General features: G+C 38.7%; 1 protein-coding gene across 4 annotated transcripts in view; it reads left to right on the top strand.

Annotated features, from left to right (window-relative positions):
- Window positions 1-24,067, top strand: part of LOC126249016 (zinc transporter ZIP3-like) — a 46,802-nt gene that overhangs the window by 2,735 nt on the left and 20,000 nt on the right. For all 4 annotated transcript variants that reach the window (XM_049950615.1, XM_049950614.1, XM_049950617.1 and 1 more), the window contains exon 2: window positions 14,897-14,976. The gene's annotated coding sequence lies outside the window, so the exon portion shown is untranslated. The remainder of the gene's footprint in view (window positions 1-14,896; window positions 14,977-24,067) is intronic.

Here is a 24,067-nt window from a genome sequence, read left to right as displayed (position 1 = left end):
GTAGAGAACTCCCAAATAAATTAGCATAATGCAATATTTGTGTTATTGATATGTATCAGTGAAGACAGTAAAACATGAAATATTACCAGTCATCTAGTAGCGACTGAGCAGCGCTGCTGCATGGCGGTAGCAGTTTGTGCAGTACCAAGCTGCTGCTGTCCCTGCTAGAGTACTGGTTATTCTTCATATTCTACTGTCACTTTACATATCGCTTAAAATGAATATCACACTAGACTAATTTGGACTGGATCTCTAAGATGTATACATAAAATTTTACTTTAAAAATAATATTGTTTGTAACTGGAAACAGATGCTTTCGGTTGACACTAGGCATTGCATGAAAGATGTGATTAGTAACCATGTGGGGTTACTCCAACTTCATATTGGAAAACCAGACTTGTATACGCTTGTCAAAACATCAGAAAAAAACGCACCCGACAAATCTTAGCTTTCTTCTGCAATATTATGATGTCATGCCCACGACCACCTTCCTTCATAAAATATAATTTGATTGTATGCTTTGGAGAAATGGAAAATAGCATGTTCTGACACATATTTCATGTACATGATTCGTAAGTTGCATTAACAAATAAAGTACTGTAGAAAACTTATCACTACAGTAATATAATTTACATGTTGACACGAAGATGATTTACCCAGTTCTTGCACATTGATGGTGATGGTGATAGGATATTAGCAATGACTTTACTGCACTGTGTAGTCCTATCTGTCTCCTATATCCTTCTCGAACTTGACCAGTAATTAGTCTTCACTTGTACCTATGGCCTTGGCATCAATATAAATGCTATGTTATCTGACTGATGAAGTTAGCAGTGATCAGAAAATAGTAAATACTGCTCAGTGTCATCTAATTTCTATAGATGCAGCTGCTCCCATTAGCCATCTCGCAAGAGTCTTTTAAGAGTACATGTATAGTCCTGTTGTTGCCATGATAAATTGTAAATGTTTCAAGTTATTAAAACAAGTTTTTGGCAGGTGGTTGTACACAAAGGAGCAATTACTTTATTGTAAAGATATTGCAATAACCATTTTCATTTCTGTTTTGGGATAATATATTTTTCTTAAAAGCATTCCTCAGCTCTTTAAAATAAGAATATGGTGGGCCACTCCTGTTAATGCTCACAGTGAGATTTGTCACAAAAATACCTAATGATTGCTCTCGGTGTAGTGGAGCACTGTGGTGTTAGGTGTTTCATCTCCATTGTCATGTAAACACCACATAAGGAAACTGGCTGTTGTTGTGGTGCCTTCATTTGTAATATTTCTTTGGTATTTTATTAAGGGGAGCTAGAATGGAAAAAAAATATTTCTTTGGTATTTTATTAAGGGGAGCTAGAATGGAAAAAAAATCACATTTTCGGATTTTTATCTCATTATAAAATTTGCTATTTTCTGAATAAAATGATTATCACTTATAAACTCACATGGAAAGTATTTTATTTGATCTTTTAAAATATAATCTACACTGGTTGAAAATGTTAAAATTTGTACGTGCATTACTTCAGGGTCTAATAAAATCGGTAATTTTTTATATAGAAGGCTGTGGATTGCTGTGTTAAAGTTTATGTCCAGAGGAGGATGGGCACCAGGTTGAGGAAGTTGAAACAGAGTTTGAGAGACAAGAAGCTTTCCGATGGTAAAACCATAAGAGGCAGGCTGACAGAGAAAACGATTGAAGAACTACAGCAGTATTATGGGATGACCATTAGAAATAATACTAAGGATTTGTTGAAAATGAAGCAGGCAGAATGGGCTACCTTCTTCCACAGACTGTCATCTGATGAAAAACCAGTACACCACCTTTGCCCTCCTGGACATGATTAATGGTGCAATTACCGCAATGCCCAGTACTCAAACAGTTCATACACCCATAAACATTCCATCCCAGCAGCAGTCATGAATATCATGAAACCTATTTACAGAGATCTGGCAAATCCTGAATTACTGAAGAAGTGTTTGCATGATTAGCATCAAAATCCCAATGAGTTGTTCAATAATCTTACATAGACTCGCTTACCAAAAAATGTTTTTTTGGAATGAAGACACTAAAGTGGGGGGGGGTGTCAGTGATGCTGTTATTACTTATAATGATGGCAACATTGGTAGGGTGAAAGCACTGCATCAGAGAACTTGAACGGATGGACAAGGTTCGGATTGATAAAGCAGAGTATGCTGTCCAGAAAGAAGAAAAAACTTGGAAAAAGATCAAGAGGATGATATACAGTATGGTGCAGCGTGCTTCTGAGTGACTAAAAATAAAAAATTAAGCATGTATTAAGTGAGTCACAGTCTTTTGAAACTTTAGAACCCGTTCCTGAAAATTTACATTTTCTGTTGCATTTTTCCCTAAATCTCGGAAACCAGGGAGTAATTACATACAAATCCGGAGTCAACTGAACTAAAAGAACAACATAATGTTATGTATAATTAAAATTATTTAGGAGAACATACAAAAAAGTACACACAATTTTAACAGTGTAATTAAAAAAATTGTATTTCCGAAAGCACTGGCTGAAATGCAATTATTGTAGATCAGTAGACTCAGAACATACAGTTTAATGTCCTGTATAAGTTTCATGTCGATGGCTACAGTGGTTCCAAGACCCCTTTTTAAGATTTCACAGAAAATTAACTAGATTCCTCTCACTATTCCTTTCGCAAAGAGCTCTGAAACTGATTGAAATGGAGTAGTAGCCAGCATGTTGTACTTGAATGTGGAAAACAGAGGTCCAAATCCCCATCCAACCAGCCAGCTTTAGGTTTTGTGTATCTGCCCTAAAACTCTTGAGGCAAATTTTAGGATGGTTTCTTTGAAGAGGACACAGCCAATTTCCCTCCCCAGTCTGAGCTTGTGCTGCCTCTCCAAGGATCTTATCATCAGCAGGATACTAAAACCTTTTGTTCCTTCCTTTTGGTTTGTCTAAGAACTCTGAAAGTCTTCTACCTGAAACAATTACACCATCCACTTAAAAAAAAAGTTTTATGCATATGATATTAAACATAATTGCAACTACTCGCTATGATGTGGAATGTGTTAGTACGTTCACAAATAAGATAAATTTTCTTTGTGAAAGCATGGCTACATGCTAGCCATTTACGTAACAGGATTTTCCTTTTTGTTAAAAAAAAACTGCAGTCAACAACGAACTCATAATAAGTGTAACTCATCCACATATACAGGGTGTTACAAAAAGGTATGGCCAGACTTTCAGGAAATATTCCTCACACACAAATAAAGAAAAGATGTTATGAGGACATGTGTCCGGAAACGCTTAATTTCCATGTTAGAGGTCATTTTAAATTCGTCATTCCAACGTGATCAAATTGTAAATTTTCACAATCAACATGTGTGGGCTGACGAGAATCCGCACGCAATTGTGCAATCATGTCATCAACACAGATTTTTTGTGAACGTTTGGGCAGGCATTGTTGGTGATGTCTTGATTGTGCCCCATGTACTTCCACTTACACTCAATGGAGCACATTATCATGATTTCATACGGGGTACTCTACCTGTGCTGCTAGAACATGTGCCTTTTTTCGCTTTGTGACAGATGCGCTGTATTAGCCACAAACATATGGCTCACAATTTTAGATGAACAGTTGGTAACAGGTAGGTTTTTTAAATTAAAATACAGAACGTAGGTACATTTGAACATCTTATTTCGGTTGTTCCAATGTGATATGTGTACCTTTGTGAACTTATCATTTGTGAGAACGCATGCTGTTACAGCGTGATTACCTGTAAATACCACATTAATGCAATAAATGCTCAAAATGATGTCCGTCAACCTCAATGCATTTGGCAATATGTGTAATGACATTCCTCTCAACAGCGAGTAGTTCGCCTTCAGTAATGTTCGCACATGCATTGACAATGCACTGACGCATGTTGTCTGGCATTGTTGGTGGATCATGATAGCAAATATCCTTCAACTTTCCCCACAGAAACAAATCCGGGGACATCAGATCCGGTAAACGTGCGGGCCATGGTGTGGTGCTTAGACGACCAATCCACCTGTCATGAAATATGCTATTCAATACCGCTTCAACCACACGCGAGCTATGTGCTGGACATCCATCACGTTGGAAGTACATCATCATTCTGTCATGCAGTGAAACATTTTGTAGTAACATCGGTTGAACATTACGTAGGAAATTAGCATACATTGCACCATTCAGATTGCCATCGATTAAATGGGGGCCAATTATCCTTCCTCCCATAATGCCACACCATACATTAACCCGCCAAGGTCACTGATGTTCCTTTTGTCGCAGCCATCATGGATTTTCCGTTGCCCGATAGTGCATATTATGCCGGTTTACGTTACCGATGTTGGTGAATGACGCCTCATCGCTAAATAGAATTCATGCAAAAAATCTGTCATCTTCCCGTAATTTCTCTTGTGCCCAGTGACAGAACTGTACACAATATTCAAAGTCGTCACCATGCAGTTCTTGGTGCATAGAAATATGGTACGGGTGCAATTGATGTTGATGTAGCATTCCCAACACCGACGCTTTTGAGATTCCTGATTCTCGCACAGTTTGTCTGCTACTGATGTGTGGTTTAGCCACAACAGCAGCTAAAACACCTACTTGGGCATCGTCATTTGTTGCAGGTTGTGGTTGATGTTTCACATGTGGCTGAACACTTCCTGTTTCCTTACATAACATAACTATCCGGCGAACGGTCCGGACACTTGGATGATGTCGTCCATGACACTGAGCAGCATACATAGCACACGCCCGTTGGGCTTTCTGATCACAATAGCCATACATCAACACGATATCGACCTTTTGCGCAGTTGGTAAACAGTCCATTTTAACACGGGTAAAGTATCACGAAGCAAATACCTTCTGCACTGGCCGAATGTTACGTCATACCACGCACTTATACGTTTGTGACTATTACAGTGCCATCTATCACAACGCGAAAAAAGTGGTCCAACTAAAACATTCATATTTCTTTACGTACTACACGAACATGTAATAAAAAATGGGGGTTCCTATTTTAGTAAATGCAGTTTATCTCCGTTTGACCTACGGCAACGCCATCTAGCGGGCCAACCATAGCGCCATCTGGTTTCCGCCTTCAAGCTAGACAAGTTTTGTTCTTTGTAGTTTTTTTCATTTGATGCTTATTTCATGAGATATTTCGCCCGGTCACTATCAATGAACCACCCTGTATAATCTGGGTAGTTAATGGTGCTTCAAGACGTATGTACTGTTGATCACTTTAATACATGACTTATTGCATGAAACCTTTAACATAAGATTATAGGGCAGACAAGCCCTCACAGACAGTGAAATCATCCAAGAGAAGAGGGACAAAAAGATGACCTCTCAGATGAAGGAGGTTTCAGCGGTCCCGAGCCACTGGACCCTGTACGTTCAAACTCTGTACCACAGGTAGAGTGCCTGGTGTCCTCTGTGGCAATGGATCCCCCCCACACAACCTGTTTCAAAGTCAATGTGTATTGATACCATATCCTCATAACCAGTGGCAGTAAATGACCCTGGAGCATGATCTATCTCCTTGGTCCCTTCACGCCCCTAGAGGATACTGATAGTGTGATCCAGTAGAGGAACTGTTGTTTTTTTTTCCACCACATGGCTTAGATACAGCCTCTCTTATGCATTTCCCGTACTTTTTTGCATTGCCCTCCAGAAAAAGCGGTTCCCGGCAGTGAAAACCCCTACACTCTGCAGCTTTCAGCGTTATTTTACAAGCTGACTATGACAGTGTGTCAGACATAGTTTGCATGTACATTCTGGATTCTGTCTACAGGGAACACATTTTTTTCACTCAGTATGACTTTGGAGGCTGTGGCTGTTTGTGGAGGACGTCACTGGATTTTACTGCCTGTAATGTGTATCTTCCTCTTGATGGTGAAGTGTTTCAGAATGTGTTGTTTGCAATCATTTCTCAACTCCCTCCAACCTTCCTCATTTTAAGTGACTTCAATGACCACAACCCTTTGTGGGCTGGAACTGCAACCAGTGGCAATGGTCAAGTTATTGAAACTTTGCTCGCAGAGTTCAATCTTTATCTCTTGAATATTGATGTCCCCACACATTTTAGTGTGGCATATGGATCTTATTCATCCATCGATCTTCCCATTTACAGCCCTGGTCTTCTCCCCTCCGTCCATTGGAGAATCCATGATGACATGTGTAACGGTGATTATTTTCTGATTATTCTGTCCCTCCCTCAGCATCACTCACTGGGCATCCAACTGGATGGTTTCTCAACAGTGCTGACTGGGATGCCTTTGCTCTGCCATTGCCCTTAGCACCGCCATGTGGAGGTATTGTGCTGCTGTCCAGAGCACAACCAAATGACAACACAAATTTTGCAAGTTTTGAACTGATATTACTAGAGTATTGGTACTTTTCCATGACTTTTGAGTGGTATATATTTACCACAGAAGATTACACTATGTGATCAAAAGTATCCGGACACCTGGCTAAAAATGGCGTACAGTTCGTGGCGCCCTCCATTGGTAATGCTGGAATTGAATGTGGTGTTGACCCACCCTTAGCCGTAATGACAGCTTCCACTCTCACAGGCATATGTTCAATAAGGTGCTGGAAGGCTTCTTGAGGAGTGCTGCACTGAGGAGAGGTACAGATTTCAGTCGGTGAGGCCTGGCACAAACTCGGCATTCCAAAACATCCCAGAGGATTCAGGTCAGGACTCTGTGCAGGCCAGTCCATTACAGGGATGTTATTGTCGTGTAACAACAACGCCACAGGCCGTGCATTATGAACAGGTGCTCAATTGGGTTGGAAGATGCAGTCACCATCCCTGAATTGCTCTTCAACATTGGGAAGCAAGGAAGTGCTTAAAACATCAATGTAGGTCTGTGCTGTGATAGTGCCACAGGAAACAACAAGGGGTACAAGCCTCCTCCATGAAAAGCATGGTCACACCATAACACCACCCCCTCTGAATTTTACTGTTGGCAATTCACATGCTGGCAGATGGCGTTCACCGGGCATTCGTCATACCCACACCCTTCCATTGGATCGCCACATTGTGTACCGTGATTCGTCACTTCACACAACGCTTTTCTACTGTTCAATCATCCAATGTTTATACTACTTACACCAACCGAGATGTTGTTTGGCATTTACCGGCATAATGTGTGGCTTATGAGCAGCCGCTCAACCATGAAATACAAGTTTTCTCACCTCCCGTCTAACTCTCATAGTACTTATAGTGCATCTTGATGCAGTTTGGAATTCCTGTGTGATGGTCTGGATAGATATCTGCCTATTAAACATTATGATCCTCTTCAACTGTCAGCGGTCTCTGTCAGTCAACAGACGAGTTCGGGTTGTACTCTTTTGTGCTGTACGTGTCCCTTCACATTTCCACTTCATTATCACATCAGAGACAGTGGACCTAGGGACGTTCAGGAGTGTGGAAATCTCGCATACAGATGTATGAGACAAGTGACACGCAATCCCCTGACCACGTACAAAGTCCGTGAGTTCCACGGATTGCTCCATTCTACTCTCACAATGTCTAATGACTATTGAAGTTTGCTGATAAGGAGTACCTGGCAGTAGGTGTTAGGACAATGCACATAATATGAAAAACATATGTTTTTGCGGGTGTCTGGATACTTTTGATCACATAGTGTATTTTTCATTACTTGTCAAATGGTAGAAATCCACATCTAAAAGATTGACAGAAATAATATTTATTATTGTGATTGCTCTCATTGTTTTTAACTACTTCCTTTAATGTTGACAAAGCATTAATTAATGAAAACACTCTCTTCTTGTGCATAAAAAAATTGCTGGAGAGAGAACAAACATACATCTGATATTCCTGAGACACACGTTCACTGTGAAAATAAGTACAAAATTCGTACCTTTTCCCTGCATATTATTATCAGACTTAACTTCTCATGACACTTCCTGAGAAACTCATTCTGTTAACACCTCATGATTGAGGTTCACACTCATGTAATACTTTTTACAGGACATCATAGTCACCATTGACTGTAGAAATTATTTATTTTCACTATTGTAATTTCAGCCTTCAGGCTATTATCAGGTGTGTGTTGGGAAATAAAAAAAGAAGAAAAAAAACTGTGGTTTAGCACATGTCAAACTGAAAATTACACATCATCATCATCATCATATCTGACCTTTTTATCAATGTCAACATTTTTAACATAAATTTGAATAAACCTTTTTTTTGTACACAAGCTTGTTTGAATTTATGTTAAAGATGATAACGTTGTTGAAAGGCTCAGATACGACACATGCGCATATCGGAGGAGTTCTGAAGTCTTACAGTATACCACTTGACAATAGCCTCAAGGCCTAAATTGCAATAGTGAAAACAGATAATTTCTACAATGGGCTGTCACATTTTTCTGAATTGTACTTTGTCCAACAACACATTAATTTCACTTAAGAAACCGCAGCTCTGAATTTATGTTTTGTGAAATGAAAACTGGAAACGGCTGTACATAAGATCTTTTATTTTTATTTGGTTCCAAATAAATGATCATACATACAGCTGTTTGCAGTTCTGTTAGTGATTTTCATTCCATAAGATGTTCATTTATGACTTCAAATATGTTTGCATTCACTTTTACCGTAAGGAGGGTACTGCTGGAGAAGATAGCTGCCTGGCTTGAAAGGAACTGAAGGATAACGAGGGGATAGAATCTTAGAAAAAATATTCAGGATGAGTAAAAATATCAGTGACGCATTTAGCAACTTGTACGAGAGCTAATCACTTGGTTATGCCTGTGGCTTAAAAGTTCCTTGTAATTTGACTGAATCCACAAAATAATTTTTGTTTTTTAGCACATGCAGCATAAACATGGAAATGTTGTTAGATTTTCCCAGTTATCAGCTACATATAAATAGGTGTGATTTATGACAAGTTCTGCACCATTGGAGATCTTTTCTCTTTGGATCTGTGGAACAAAACACGTATGTAATGTAATCTCGCTAAACAGTCTGCAGTTGTCTGGACAGTGTTCTGCACAATATAACCATTCATTACGTGCTATTTTTTTACCTTTCCTTTTCTTCCATCCATATTTGATAATGTATTTGTGTTGTCAATTAAAACTACTGCTTTGTTGACACAAGTTTTGCAACACATTTAAGATAGAAAATGATATACAACTATCCAGATGGGAAAAACCTGAAAAATAAAGGAAACAGTTTGAAACTGATGTGACTAGAATAATCAGCCCTTGATGAGATCCATTTTGCTGCTTTAAAATTGAGTATTGTTGCGAAGTTATCTGGACATGAGTAGTCAACCTAGATGAACTCAAATTAGTCATCGAATGTTTTTACGAGCCCCACAATTCCTCTGTAACAGCTGTAGGACCATCCAGAGAAAGTATTAACTCAGTAGCATGGAAGTAACATGATCATGCAATATTAATTGGAGGCAACTGTAATCTACTGGCAATAGACTGGAAGTCTATGGATTCATTGCAGGTGGTATGGACTGACAGCCTTGCAAAGAAGTTCTGAAAGCTTTCTTCACAAACTGCCTTGATCAACTGGTGCAACAAACCACATGCAATGGAAATATTTTAGACCTCGTAACTACTAACAGGCTTAACATTAGTGACAATGTTGGTGTAGAGGTGGTGAGGTTAGTAATTGTTATGCTATCATAACCATGATGGTTACTAAAGTTAATGAATCAATTCAGAAAGCTAGGAGAGATTTTATGCTGGAAATAAGCAGTTGTTAGCATCCTGTTTTTACAGTTATAGGTATCATTTAGTTCCAGTACAATGGACATAGAGGAATTGTGAGCAAAGTTGAAACTGATTTTAAATAACACTCTGGAGGAGTAGGTACTTAGTAAGTGGATTAAGTGTGGAAAAGATTCATGGGTAGTTTAAAATAAACTTTAGAAATTCTGATAAAATGAAGGTTGTTGGACTCTCAGTTCACAAAAGCACACAGGCAAAAGTGCATAGAAATTCCTTCATATATCAAAAGATTGATGCACAAAGCATAAAGCAACTTCTACCATCGTACATTGGCAAAAGATCTTGTCGAGAATCTTAGAAAAGTCTGGCCCTACGTAAAATTGCTGGGCAGCTCGAAGGCTTCTGTTGAGGCACTCGTAGACTGGTCTGATTTGGCAATAGAAAACAGCAAAAAGAAAAGTGAAATTTTAAAGTACACAGACAAAAAAAAATAATTCCCAGAAAATGCTCACACACACACACACACCATTGTTTGATCACCGCACATCCTCTAGTATAGAGGACACAGAAATAGGCGTTCCTGGCATTGAAAAGCAGCTGAAAGAGTTGAAAATATACAAGTCACCAAGTCCAGATGGAATCCCAGTTCAGTTTTACAGATACTACTCTTCAGTATTGGCCCCTTACTTAGCTTGCATTTATTGTGAATCTCTTGCCCAGTGGAAAATCCCAATCGACTCTAAGAAAGTTCAGGTGACTCCCATATATAAGAAAGCTAAAATAATGGACATGCCAAATTACAAATCAATATCCTAAACATTTGTTTGCTGCAGCATTCTTTAACATATTCTAAGTTCAAATATAATAATGTTCAGAGAGAGAGAATAGCTCCTACCCACAAATCAGTACAGATTTAGAAAAAAAAAGCATCATTTATGTGAAACTTGGGTTGCACTTTTCTTACATGGTATCTCGCAAACCATAGGTGAAAAGTGCAGCAGCAGATTCCATGTTCTTGGCTTTCCAGAAAGCATTTGACACATTGCCATCCTGAAGACTGTAAACTAACATCTGAGCATACTGAATACATTCTCAGATATGTCTGTTGAAGACTTTTTAAATATCAGAACCCAGTATGTTGTCCTGGATGGTGAGTGCTCTTTGGAGACAAAGGTATCGTCAGGAGTGCCCCAGAAAAGTGTGATAGGGCTGCACTTGGTATCCAGATACATAAACAATCTGTCAAATATGGTGAGCACCAATCTGCAATTGCTGATAACACTGTAGTGATATCATTGAGTGACTGTAGGGTGGCCTGAGCAAACTGTCTATTTATTATGATGACTGGCTGCTTGCTCTAAATGTGAAAAAAAATCTGAATCACCTAAATGAGTAGAAAAATCAGTCATGTGGGAATACAGTATTAGTGGTGTGCTGCCTGACAGTCACATCAATTAAATATCTAGGAAAGCAAATTTGGCACACTCTGAGCCAAGACAATGTCCCAGAAGGCTTCCCACCAACTTCAGATCATCTGAATGTGGAGTACAAGCCATCTGTGCGAATTTACTGTTCTGCTCCTCTAATCACTGTTGCACGGTCAAGGTCTTTCGATATGGACAATTAATCTGCTGGAAGGTGTCATCGCCATTGGTGAAGACTTCGATCATGAAGGGATCTAGGTGGTCTGCAATATTATTTGTGTAGTGCACAGCTATCATGGTGCCTTCAGTTATTATCACAGGGTCCATGGAAATCCAGGTGAATGTCATTCAAACATAATATTGCCACCACCAACCTGCATCCATGGAATGGTGCACATTTCGAGCATTTGTTCCCATGGATGACAGTGTATCCTGACCTGGTGTGATACCAAACATGTTTCACCCAACCACGTGACACACATCCATTGATCCACTGTCCAGTCTTGAGGACCGTCCTAATTCATAATGTTGGTTCAATATGAGAACACACAGGGATCATTGGATGTGGAACCACATGTGCAAAAAATGTGCTCTGAAACACTTGAACCCACACTAGCACTGTATCCTGTTGTCAGATTTGCCACAGAGCATAGCTTATCCTGTGTTACATAGTGAACAAACCTCCGACCTCCATTTTTGCATACTTGGGGTTTCATTGTCCTTCAACCAGTTTCTAGAGATGCTCACAACTGTGACATGGGAACTGCTGACCAGCTTCATTCTCTCTGAGATGCTCATTTCCGGACGTCGTGCCATAACAATATTCCCTTTGTCAATGTCACTTGTGTCGGTGTTTCCCCCTTTGTGACCCTTATCAACAGTAGAATAATTCCCCAGTCATCTATGCTCAACATAAATACATTCATTAGTCCATCACAAGCCCACAATGCCATCAGGTGGCTTTCAGTGCCCTGGAGGACAGTGTATATACACAGAAAAGCCAAAATATTGGATGAATCGTGTTTCTTGTTACATTAGGTCAATGGTTGTGTTCTGATACACCATCGTCAAGGGTAATGGCTGCCCAAATCACACACTTAATAGATGTCTGCTGCCACGTACCTCCAGAAAACTACCAAGGACTTGTTGAATCCATGCCATGTGGAATGAGCTGTAGTGTGTTCCCAACTTGGTATTAAGCAGTGGTAATAGTGTTTTGGTTCATCATTGTGTATGTCATCAGCACATCTTTGGTTGAGTATTTAATATTACTGTTGTCATCTTTTGCAATATTATTTATGCAAAATATAAGAACAATTACAACATTTAATTCTCAGCCTGTAGACATGATAACATTATATGTGTTAGATATATTTTTAAATTTGTGACACAATTTTTTCAGTGCTCTCCAAAGCTGCAATAGTAGATTTTATGAATAAATTGATTTTGCAGTCAAATGAGCAATGATTTTTTTAAAAGTTACTGTTCTCTTTGCACTTACATTCCCCCTTTACTAACACAGGAAATATTACAATATCACTTATCAAAATCACTGCTTCATGTTCTGGAACCAAACTTTCAATTACCATATGAAAAACTGGTTATCTTGACCACAATCTTTAGCCCTTTATAAGTGGTATCTCTAAGTCCTGTTACAAATGATGAGGGCTTGTGGTGGGAACTGAGTAGGTATCATTCGGTGTCCAGAAATATGCAGTTTTCATGGCACGGAAAGAAATGTATAAAGTAATCTATGTATTCCACTTTCCCCACTTTTTTTTTTTTTTTTTTACCAAGGGCGATAGTTAGCTACTGTGATTTTGGTGATTATGTGTAACCAACATAGTTAATGTGTTAATTAATCCCAGTGCTAAGGGTAAAACAAAATATATAATACATACTCTTGTTGTCTCCCTACACTACAACAACAGAAATTCCCAGTTCATAATGTTACTATTAGATAAAGGAGACTCCTTAGAAATATAGATTGAGACCCAAAACAAAATAGTTGTGTCCACCATCTTGTTGAACTAGGATTTTCTTGCGAAGTGCAATAGGCACATTGAGGCTGTGGCTTTTATTATTATTAAGATGTGACCAGTCATTGTAAGAATGGTGAATGTACTATCAGACATTGTTCAGGCACAAAACATTGTTTCCATTAAAAAAAAGTCACATAATTCAGGAAGATCAGCAAATTGATTGACACTTGATGTATGACAGTGGATTCTCGATGTAGACAGATGTAATGTAATGTAATGTCATGTATAAATGACAGACACAGGACCAGATACTTATTATTAGATCATCACTGAATGATCAATGGAGTTACATTTCTAGGCGTATCCATCCAGACTAATTTAAGGTGGAAGAACCACGTCAATCTACTGCAGGGAATGGTAGATACCAAACAGAGATTTATTTGAAATGTAATTTACTTGTGAAGAAGATTGCAGAAGGCTCTTTTTCAGACCAATTTGAGAGTATTTTCCACCAATCTAGGATCTTGTACCATTTACTCAGCTTGAGAGCATCACAGGAATGCTCAACACACCCCAGGGGAAGATGCTACAGGAGAGAAGTTGAAACTTCCTGGCAGATTAAAACTGTGTGCTGGACCAGAACTTGAACTCGGAACTTTTTGCCTTTTGAGAGCAAGTTGGTAGAGCATTTGCACATGAAAGGCAAAGGTCCCAAGTTTGAGTCTTGGTCTGGCATACAGCTTTAATCTGCCACAAAGTTTCATGTCAGTGCACACTTCGCTACAGCATGATAATTCATTCTGGAAACAATCCTCCAGGCTATGGCTAAGCCATAGCTCCACAATTTACTTTCTTCCAGGAATGCTAGTCCCACAAGTTTTGCAGGAGGACTCTGTGAAGTTTGGAAGGTAGGAGATGGGATAGTGGTGGACATAAAGCTGAGAGGATGGGTTGTGAGTTGTGCTTGGGTAGCTAAGTCAGTAGAGCACTTGGCTGTGAAAGGCAAAGGTCCCTGGTTTGAGTTTTGGTCCAGCACACAGCTTTAACCTGCCAGGAAGTTTCATACCAGCATACACTCTGCTGCAAAGTGATAATTCATTCTGGTGGAGAGAAGTGTGTTGTGTATATCATGGAAAAACTAATTTAAAATTCAGAGAGTTTACATTTCAACACGTGCCAAGAAATAAATCACTCCTTTCCACATTTATTTTGTGTAATAATCATAATTGTAAAAATTAGGTAAATTCAGGCATATGTACTTCCATTCTTCCTGCCCGTTGTCTGTTAGTGGAATAGAAAGTGTGTAAAATGATTGGTTCACCATGTCACTTGTACCACATTTTACAATGGCTTATATGATGTAGCATAGGATGTTCAATCAAGAAGACTGCTGTTGGCAGTTGGTTAATTAAGATGACAAGATTGGTAAGACAGTGGACTTAACACTGCAAGAATGGGGCCCATAACTCAGCCCAGACATTCTCCCTAAATACTTTGGATAATAGTAGCATACTAGTATGACCTTGGCCCATTCCTTTTCTTTTCCATGGAAGGTTGAGCTAGTGCTTTGTGTTGTTTGATAGTACCACTTACTTGTTAAATTTATGATCTTAAAATTTAGGCATGTTACCTAATCTATTAATCTAATATATGTTTTGGTACGTTACAGTTGTTGTTCTAAGTAAGCTGTAATAATTTTCACTATTATCCTTATAATGTTTTTAAAAGGTATTATATTACCACCTCTCTTTTTCAGATGGACCTGTAGTGATTTCTGCAGTCGGTATAGTCATTCTTAACGAGAACAGCAATTCACCAGTATTCAAGATCTGACAGGTACTTGTGAAGAAAGAATATTTAAAAACCAAGTTATGTCTGAGTTTGTATAAGATCAATCATCATATGTGACAATTCCTCACATGTGGAACAAAATAGTGGGTCGATGTGATGAAGTGTCAAAGGGGCAGAGGAAACTTTAATAAACGTGTACTGTGGGGCTTACCTTTATGTTTTTTTTAATTGTTCTGAGTTTTTGTTTCATGGGACTCCTCTAACAATGTCACATGATTATCCAACATGGCATTACATTATGGTACCTGTATTCATTCATTCATTCATTTCATTGTTGCCCTTATGGACAGTGTTTGAACTCGAAAATCACATGATGACACAATTTTCACTTCTTTCCTTTCTTCCTCTTCTCTTCCCAAAATCTCTTCATCCTTTGGCTGTGCTCCTGTTTCCTTTGCTCTGTCCATAATGTTCCTGTCTTCTTTCTTTCCTTTACAATAAATTTTGCACTCCTAACTTTGTTTCTGAAGTATTTCCTGTCTCCTATCATTTGCCTGTTGATCCCTATCTGCCTTAAGTCTTCATCTATTTCATGATACCAATTTGTTTTCTTGCTTGAGCTGTTTACTACATCAAAAATTTTCTTTGTAAGTCGGTTGTTGTCCATTCTCTGTATGTGCCCATAGAAAGTTAATCTGCGTTTTCTGATCGCGTCTGTTAGTCTGTCAGTGTGCTGGTACAGCTCTTTGGTAGGTCGCTTCATCCATATGCCATCTCTTTGAATTGGTACCTGTATTATTATAATTACATTAAGTAATGCTAATACTAATGTTAATAATAATGTGCTGCATAGAATTACTAAACACCTGGTTCTTGAAGAGGGCAGCAGCCTTTTCAGTATTTGCAAGGGCAACAGTCTGGATGATTGACTAATCTGGAATTGCAATGTTAACCAACATAACCTTGCTGTCTCAGTACTGCAGACAGCTGAAAGTTAGGGGAAACTACAGCTGTGATTTTTCCCAAGGGCACACAGCACTTTTGTATGGTTAAATAATGATGGAATCCTCTTGAGTGAAATATTCTGGAGATAAAATAGTCCCTCAGTCAGATCTCTGGGCGTGGAATACTCGGGAAGATACCATCATTAGGGAAAACAAAACTGGCATCGCGTGGGCCAGAATGTGGAATGCTAAATCCCTTAATCAGTTAAGGAAGTTAGAGAATTTTAAAAGGGAAAGAGGTATGCTGAAGTTAGATATAATGGAAATTAGTGAAGTTTATTTATTTATTTATTTATTTAGCATCCAGTAGATCACACATGTGATATAGGATTTGTCATTTGATTACACGTAACACATAACAACACATACACATAATAAATTGACAAACATATACAAACAGCAAACAAATTACATACACATAGTACAATAGTAGTGTACAACAACATATTACCCAAAAAACAAAAGTACATGCTCACAATGAAAATTTTTAGATAATGAACTATGCCTTATACACAAAACTTGTTACGGATATACACAAAAATGTATTACGGATAGTTAACAGATTTTTCCTAAATTTCATAATTACAAAGTTGAAAACATCATTTAATTAGTCTGAATTTTTTTTAAAAAAAAAAAAAAAAAAAAGTAGGCTACAGGTTTCAATTCACAGTCTGAGACAGGTATTCATTTACACTGTAGAAGCATTTTTCCATCAAGTATTTTTTTACTTCATGCTTGAAATTATTTTTGCCTTTCAATTCTTTAATTTGAGATGGAAGTGCATTTAAAAGCTTTATTCCTAAGTGGCTAACATGTTTCTGACTTCTAGTTTTTGCTACATAGGGAATGTGGAAGTCTTTACAATGCCAGCAGTAGTAAGGACAGGATTTCTGGTCAGGTGACTAAAACATTATAAGCACAAATTCAAATAAGGGTAAGTCAGGAGTAGGTCTAATAATGAATAAGAATGTGGGTAAGCTACTATAAACATCATAGTTAATGCACTATTATAGCTGAGGTATACATGTGAAGCCAACACCCATGACAGTAGTAGAAGTTCATATACCAACTAGCCTTGTGGATGATGAAGAGATTGAACGAATGTAAGATGAGATAAAAGAAATTAAGGAATGAAAAGGAAGTCGTGTTGTAGAACTTTGCACAGAGCAAAATTCACTCCCGTTACACTTAGTTCATGAATCATAAATGAAGGTTGTATACATTTACGAGACCTAGGGACACTGGGAGGTTTCAAATTGATTATATAATGGTAATGCAGAGATTTCAAAAGCAGATATTATACTGTAAGACATTTCCAGGGGTAGATGTGGACTCGGGCCATAATTTATTGGTTATGAACTGTAACATAGAACTTAAGGCATTGCAAAAAGATAGGAAATTAAGGAGATGGGACCTGGATAAATTGAAAAGATCAAACATTATTGAGGGATTCAAAGGGAGCTTTAGGCAATGTTTGACTGAAACGGGTGAAGGGAATACAGTAGAAGGTGAATGACTAGCTTTGAGAGATGAAATAGTGATGGCAGCAGATGGTCAAATAGGTAAAAAGATAAGGTGTAGCAGAAATCCTTGGATAACAAAGAATATATTGAATTTAATGGACAAAAGGAGAAAGAAGCAGTTGACAAAGCAGATGAAGGGATTACAGATGCCTAAAAAATGAGACTGGTGAAAAGTGCCAAATAGTGAAGCAGTAATGGCTAAAGGACAAATGCAAGGCTGTAGAAGTTTGCATAACTACGGGAAAGGTACAGGGTGTCCATAATCAAAGTTTCAGTTTCAAACTTCTGTAGAAAGAGAACCACTGCTCAGAATAATGTCAAATTTGAGCAGCATATTATTGATGCAAGATGTGTTCAGTATGCTGTCCACAGTTTTCTGCCACTAATTGAAATCGAGAAACAACAGATTGGTGTGTCTTGGAGGTCACATACAGATTGTGTAGAGCAGTGCGTGCCTTCATTTCAGCTACATTCATAATTGAAGCACTGAACAAAGCATCTTTCAGATAACCCCACAGCCAGAAGTCACAGAGATCAGGTGATCTGGACAGCCAGGCTCGAGAAAAATGACGTCTGATAATTCTAGCATTTCCAAAATGCCTCTACAGCAGCCATTTCTCTAACTGTGCAATGTGTGCATAAAAATGACCCTATTCATGCTGTTGAAGGGCTGGAATGACATTGGTGCACAAAAAACTCTCATCGTGTTTACCAGTGACAGTATAGATGACAGTACCTGCAGGATGCGTCTCCTCGAAAAATATGGCCCTAGAATAACCAGTGCCATCAACTCGCACCACACAGTCACCTTTGCAGAATGAAGTGGTACTGGTTGAGATGCGACAGATTTTGTGTTGCCCATTTTCTGCAATTCTGCATATTGACATGTCCTTGGAAATGGGAATGGGCTTTGTCTGTCCACAGAATGTTCCGTGGCCATTCTTTCTCCACTTTCATGTTAGCAAGACATTACATAGGGAACATTTGTCTTGCTGACAGGTCAGCAGGAAGCAACAATTGAACGTGGGTGATTTTGGTATCGTTAGCAATGCAGGATGTTTCACATTATTTTTTTGTACCATGGCTGCAGGCATGTTCAACATTCAGACAGTTACCTGTGCAGTTCATGTTAGCATACCAATGTTCGGCGCCTCCTGCAATGTTGTGGCCACATCTCCAACAGATGTAAGATCAACTGCTTTCCTCCCTGTGCCACATTGCAATAATTTTCTCCAGACCCTTAACAGACATCAGAACAATGTCTTTTCTCATACCCTTGAGTGTCCAGAACTGCTGCAGGGCTACTGGCATACAGTCCCCATTCTTGTAAAAGAGCTTTTCCAGCAGTGTGTGGTCCTGCAAGGAGACAGTCATATGGGGCATCTCAGATGCAAACTAAGGAACAGCCATGTGCTAAGCGTCCATTAGTGTGCATCTTCTGACATTTATGATCCCAAATATTGATCAAATTTTTGTTAATTTTTGTTTGTTTTATGGCGTTTCCTCCTGCGTCAATAAAGTGCTGTTCAGATTTGACGTCATTCTGAGCAGTGGTTCTCTTTCTACTGCATTTTAAAACTGCAATTGTAACTATGGATACCCTGTAGATATTATCTATAGGCAGATTAAAGAAACCTTTGGAAAAAAAAGAGAAGCAACTGTAGAAGAATCAAGAGCTCAGATGGCAAGCCAGTACTAAGCAAAGAAGAGAAAGGTGAAAGGAATATCGGAGGGCCCTACAAGGGAAATGAACCTAAAGGCAAGACCGTTGAAAGGAAAGAGGAAGTGAATCAAAGTGAGACAGGAGATATGATGGTATGGGAAAATTTGACAGAGCACTGAAGTATCCAAGTGAAACAAGGCCCCTAGAGCAGACAGCATTCCCTTAGAATTATTGCAATTCTTGGGAGATCCAGCCATGTCAAAAGTATTCCACCTGGTGTACAAGATACATGAGAGAGGCAAAATACCCCCAGACTTCAAGAAGAATGTGGTAATTTCAGTTCCAAATTATGCAGATGCTTATTAAACTGTCAGTTTACAGAAGAATGGCAAAACTGATAGAAGCTGACCTCAGGAAAGAATTCTTTGGATTCTGGAGAAACATAAGAACATGTGAGGCAATACTGGACCAATGACTTATCTTAGAAGATACGTGAAAGAAAGGCAAACCTATGTTTGTTTATCATGTTTGTGGACTAAGAGAAGTCTTATGACAATGTTGACTGGAATACACTCATTGCAATTCTGAAGTTGTCAGAGATAAAATACGGGGATCAAAGACTATATACAGCTTGTACAGAAAACAGACACAGTTATGAGTCAAAGGATACAAAAGTGAAGGAATAGTTCAAAAGGGAGAAAGTCAGGGTTGTAGCCTATCCCTGATGTTATTCAGTTTGTACACTGAGGAAGCAGTAAAGGAACCCAAAGCAAATTTTTGAGGAGGAATTTAAGTTCCAGGAGAGGAAATAAAAACTTTGAGATTTGCTGATGACATTGTAATTCTGTTAGTCAGCAAAGGACTTGGAAGAACACTTGAATGGAATGGGTAATATCTTGAAAAGAGATTATAAGATGATCATCAACGGAAGAAAAGCAAGGGTAATGGAATATAGTTTATCAAATCAGATTTGCTGAAGTAATTAATTAGAAAATGAGAGACTAAACATACTAGTTGACTTTTGCTATTTGGACAGAAATATAACTGATGATGACTGAAATAGGGAGGATATAAAATTAGACTGGCTGTAGCAAGAAAATCATTTTTGAAAAAGAGGGTTTTAACACCAAATATAAATTGAAGTGTTAGGAAGTCATTGTCTGAAGGTATTCGTGTGGAGTGTAGCTTTGTATGGAAGTGAAACGTGGATGATAAGCGTTCAGATAAGAAGAGAATAGAAGCTTTTGAAATGTGGTGCTATAGGATAACATTAAAGATTTGCTTGGCAGATTGCATAATTAATGAGAGGGTTCTGAACAAAATTGGGGAGAAAAGAAATTTATGCAACATGTTGCCTAAAAGGAGGGCGCAGTTGAAAAGATGCATTCTGAGGCATCAAGGAATTGTCAGTTAGATATTGGAAAGAAGTGTGAGGGGTAAAAATTGTAGATGGAGATCAAGTAGTAAGCAGGTTCAAATGGGTGTAGGATGCAGTAGTTCAGAAATGAAGCAGCTTACATAGGACTGGCTATCATGGAGAGCTGGATCAAACCATTTCACACCAGTCTTGGAAATGAAGGCAACAACAACAAAATTGCTAATACTAATGGACAAAGAATGTTGTATCAAATATTATCCTGAGCCTAACAATATTTTATGATGTAAACCTCATAGACAGAAAACAGGATTTCAGGTTAATGGATAAACATTGTGTGTCCCACATGACAATATGAATTACTTCCTCTGCATAAGCTTGTAATACGTGTTGTGGTGGACTCTTACTTTTGTTAGCATTTTCCTTTTTCATTTATTTACTGGTTTATGCATACAAACTTTATTATTTTCAGTCAGTGTTGTATTTGTTTTTTATGTGGTTCATTATGTCTGTACAACTGGTGCACTGTTAATGACAATGTACTGTTCATAAGTGCAGTCCTGTACGAACATGACAAAAGAAATTGTATCCTACCAGATTCATAACAATACCGCACTGCGCATACCCATGCTGCAGTTTACCACATGACCACAGACGTTCTTGAAATGTGGTAATTCGATCTATGCACAGTTTTTGAATGTGCAACACCAGACATACCCATCTGAATGAATGCAAACTGTGTGGATACACAGAACTGTGTACTAGTAAAAAGTGATTAAAATTGTGGAGAAATAGCACATCACTGCCCAATATTGTCTGCCCTAAAAGGTCAGCTGTAAGCCAAGCTCATTCAGTGAAAAGCTATCAGATAAAGTAGAAATGCAAAAACAAGTTTAATTGTACCTCATCAACATCAGAGGGCACAAAGTCAGCTTGGGAGTTGCAAGATCACTCTGTAGTACTAAACCCCCATAGTTATTGCTCAGTAAAGCAACAAGTCCATAGAAAGTAGTGCAGGTGACATACCATACAACTGGTTCATCCATCACATTTGAGATTGCAAAAGTTAAAGTAACCCCTTCCACGATCAACTTAGTGAAGCAACACTTAGAATTCCTCTCTACCAGTTCTATGCTTCCCCACCCTCGTGGGTCCAGGGATTAGAATAGGCCTGAGGTATTCCTGCCTGTTGTAAGAGGCGACTAAAAGGAGTCTCACATGTTTCGGCCTTTATGTGATGGTCCCATGTAGGGTTTGACCTCCATTTTTCAAAATTTTGCCGAAGAGTGAGCCAATTGGGGAAGGGCACCTTACATGGTGTGTTGTGTCCATCGTGCCTTGAGATCTTTAGCCCACTTTCTCGTCATCACACTGCAGTCCAGCTCATTCTCCATCTCTTGGGCAAGGATGCCTTCCTGGGTGCATTTTCCACCATGCACTATGATGTGTCGCTTTTTGCGCCGACAATGACCATGGACTTCCTTGCAACTCATATCCAGCACGGTAGCCAATCCGTTTTGGTGGGGTCGCCATGTACCCTGTTCGTTGTAGCCCCCTGACAACACAGGGATCACTCTGCTGATGCCTGCACCGTTAACTCCCCACGTATGCCAAGGATTAGATGCCTGTCACCTTGGGCATCGGGACTCCCAGGAGTGGCCATCCTACCAGGTGGCCTTTGCTGGGGCTGGGTTACATGCGTGGGGAGGGCCCCTGGTTGGAGTGGGTGGCATGAAGTCGGATGACGCGCGATGAAATGTACCATGTCATCACTTGCTGGTGATCAAACACCAGCAGTCTCTAAGTGTTCCAAGTCTCAGTACAATGCAAGGAAGTACGACCCTAAATCATTCCCCTCCCTGGCCACACTATGGGAGGAATACCAAACTAAGGATGGCAGCGAACCTTATTCACTCTGGTACCTTCTATGTGCAAGAACTGATGGGGACTCTTCACGATAAAGGATGACAGCCAAAAACAGTTGCAGGATAAAAATTTATTAAAATTTCTTGACCAAGGTTTCGGTACATATAAATATACCTTCATCAGAAGTAAAAAATCCTGAACAGGAAGACACTTTCATTAGAAAAGCCATAGCATCGGAAGTGAGAAACAAAAGCTTAAGTAACAGTGAAATTACCAAAGTAATACAGGCACAAAATCTTTAGTTACTTACTGTAATTACATCATGTAATGGAGATTAATAAAACAATTGTGCCAAAGGCGTCGTCAATAATTGAGACATCTTGTCCATTAGTACAACATGACTAAGGGCACAGGGTCAAAGCGAACAGTTTAGCACCATTACTTCGCCTGTGAACTATTGAGACAAGAGTGTGAAAGCACTAGGGCAGATGGTTTCGCCGAGAGAGGGCACTTGTATGTGCCAGCCACTCACGCATATTAAAATCCATGAATACATACATAAGCGCATCAAAAATTATTAAAAGTTGTGTTAATTCAAACTTTCTGTCATAATAAATAAAACGTATCAGGCCACTTAAAAACATTTATGTAAAATAGAAAATATAGAACCAAATTTACCTATGTCCTAGTGTCAAACAGATAAAGCTTGCGCTATGTAACATCTAACGAGAGAGGGCACTAGTGTAATGCGCGAGAATCTCGCGTAACGTAGGCGGTGAAATACATACTAGCAAAAACAACCAAAATGTTATAATAAAACGAAACCATCTGTCGTTGTGAATAAAAACATACTAGTCAATTAACCACACATACACATCGAAAATCACAACCAACAAACATCAACAATACGTAAAATCCCAACAAGACAGGAAAAGTGCATTTCACCGGCATCAACAATCAAGAAAATTAACTTCTAGTCAGGTAAACTATATTACATTAAGGCAAGGAGGGGTTTGAAACTGTCTAAAAAATTTTTGTTTCGAAGCTGCACCTGTTCATTAAGAACAAAATCATCTATTAGAGACAGATGCTTGAAAATCTTTAAGTCTTCGAGCAAGTCTAGTTTGTAACCTTAATTCGCTTCATGAAGCAGCTCTACATCGTCCAGTTCACGTGGCGTATGCTGTAAGAGCCATAGATGTTCGGCAAACGTGGAATTATGTACATTTTCCCCATTGTTACCTAACATGTGTTCTTTATACCTAACTTTAATGGGTCTACCTGTCTGTCCAATGTAATAGTTTGGGCAGTCGTTACAAGTAATTTTGTATACACCGGACTTAGTGCGGAGTTCTTCTCGTGCTCCAATATTATGAATTACTCTTTGTTTCAGGCTATTATTTACGGAAAAGGCAACTCTGTAACCATATTGTTTCTGTAAAAGTCTTCTTATCTTATATGAAACGTTCCCCAAAAATGGAATAGAAATAAAGTTATTACCCTCATACTTTTTTGCCCTGTTATCTCCTAAAGTTGAACATTTTACAGCTGTTTTTTTCTTAACCATTTGGTCAATTAATTTAGGGTCGTATCCATACACACTAAAATTAAAGAAGCCTTTGTTTTTGGAAACAATTATTCTGTTAAAAATAGTGCTGAGGTAATAAACAAGCTAAAATCGATAGAGATCACTTCTTCCTCTCGT

The sequence above is a fragment of the Schistocerca nitens genome, chromosome 3 (assembly GCF_023898315.1).
Source record: "Schistocerca nitens isolate TAMUIC-IGC-003100 chromosome 3, iqSchNite1.1, whole genome shotgun sequence".
NCBI classification, from domain to species: Eukaryota; Metazoa; Arthropoda; class Insecta; order Orthoptera; family Acrididae; genus Schistocerca; species Schistocerca nitens.
The sequence above is the reverse complement of the archived record's forward strand: the minus strand, read 5'-3'. Positions and strand labels throughout refer to the sequence as shown.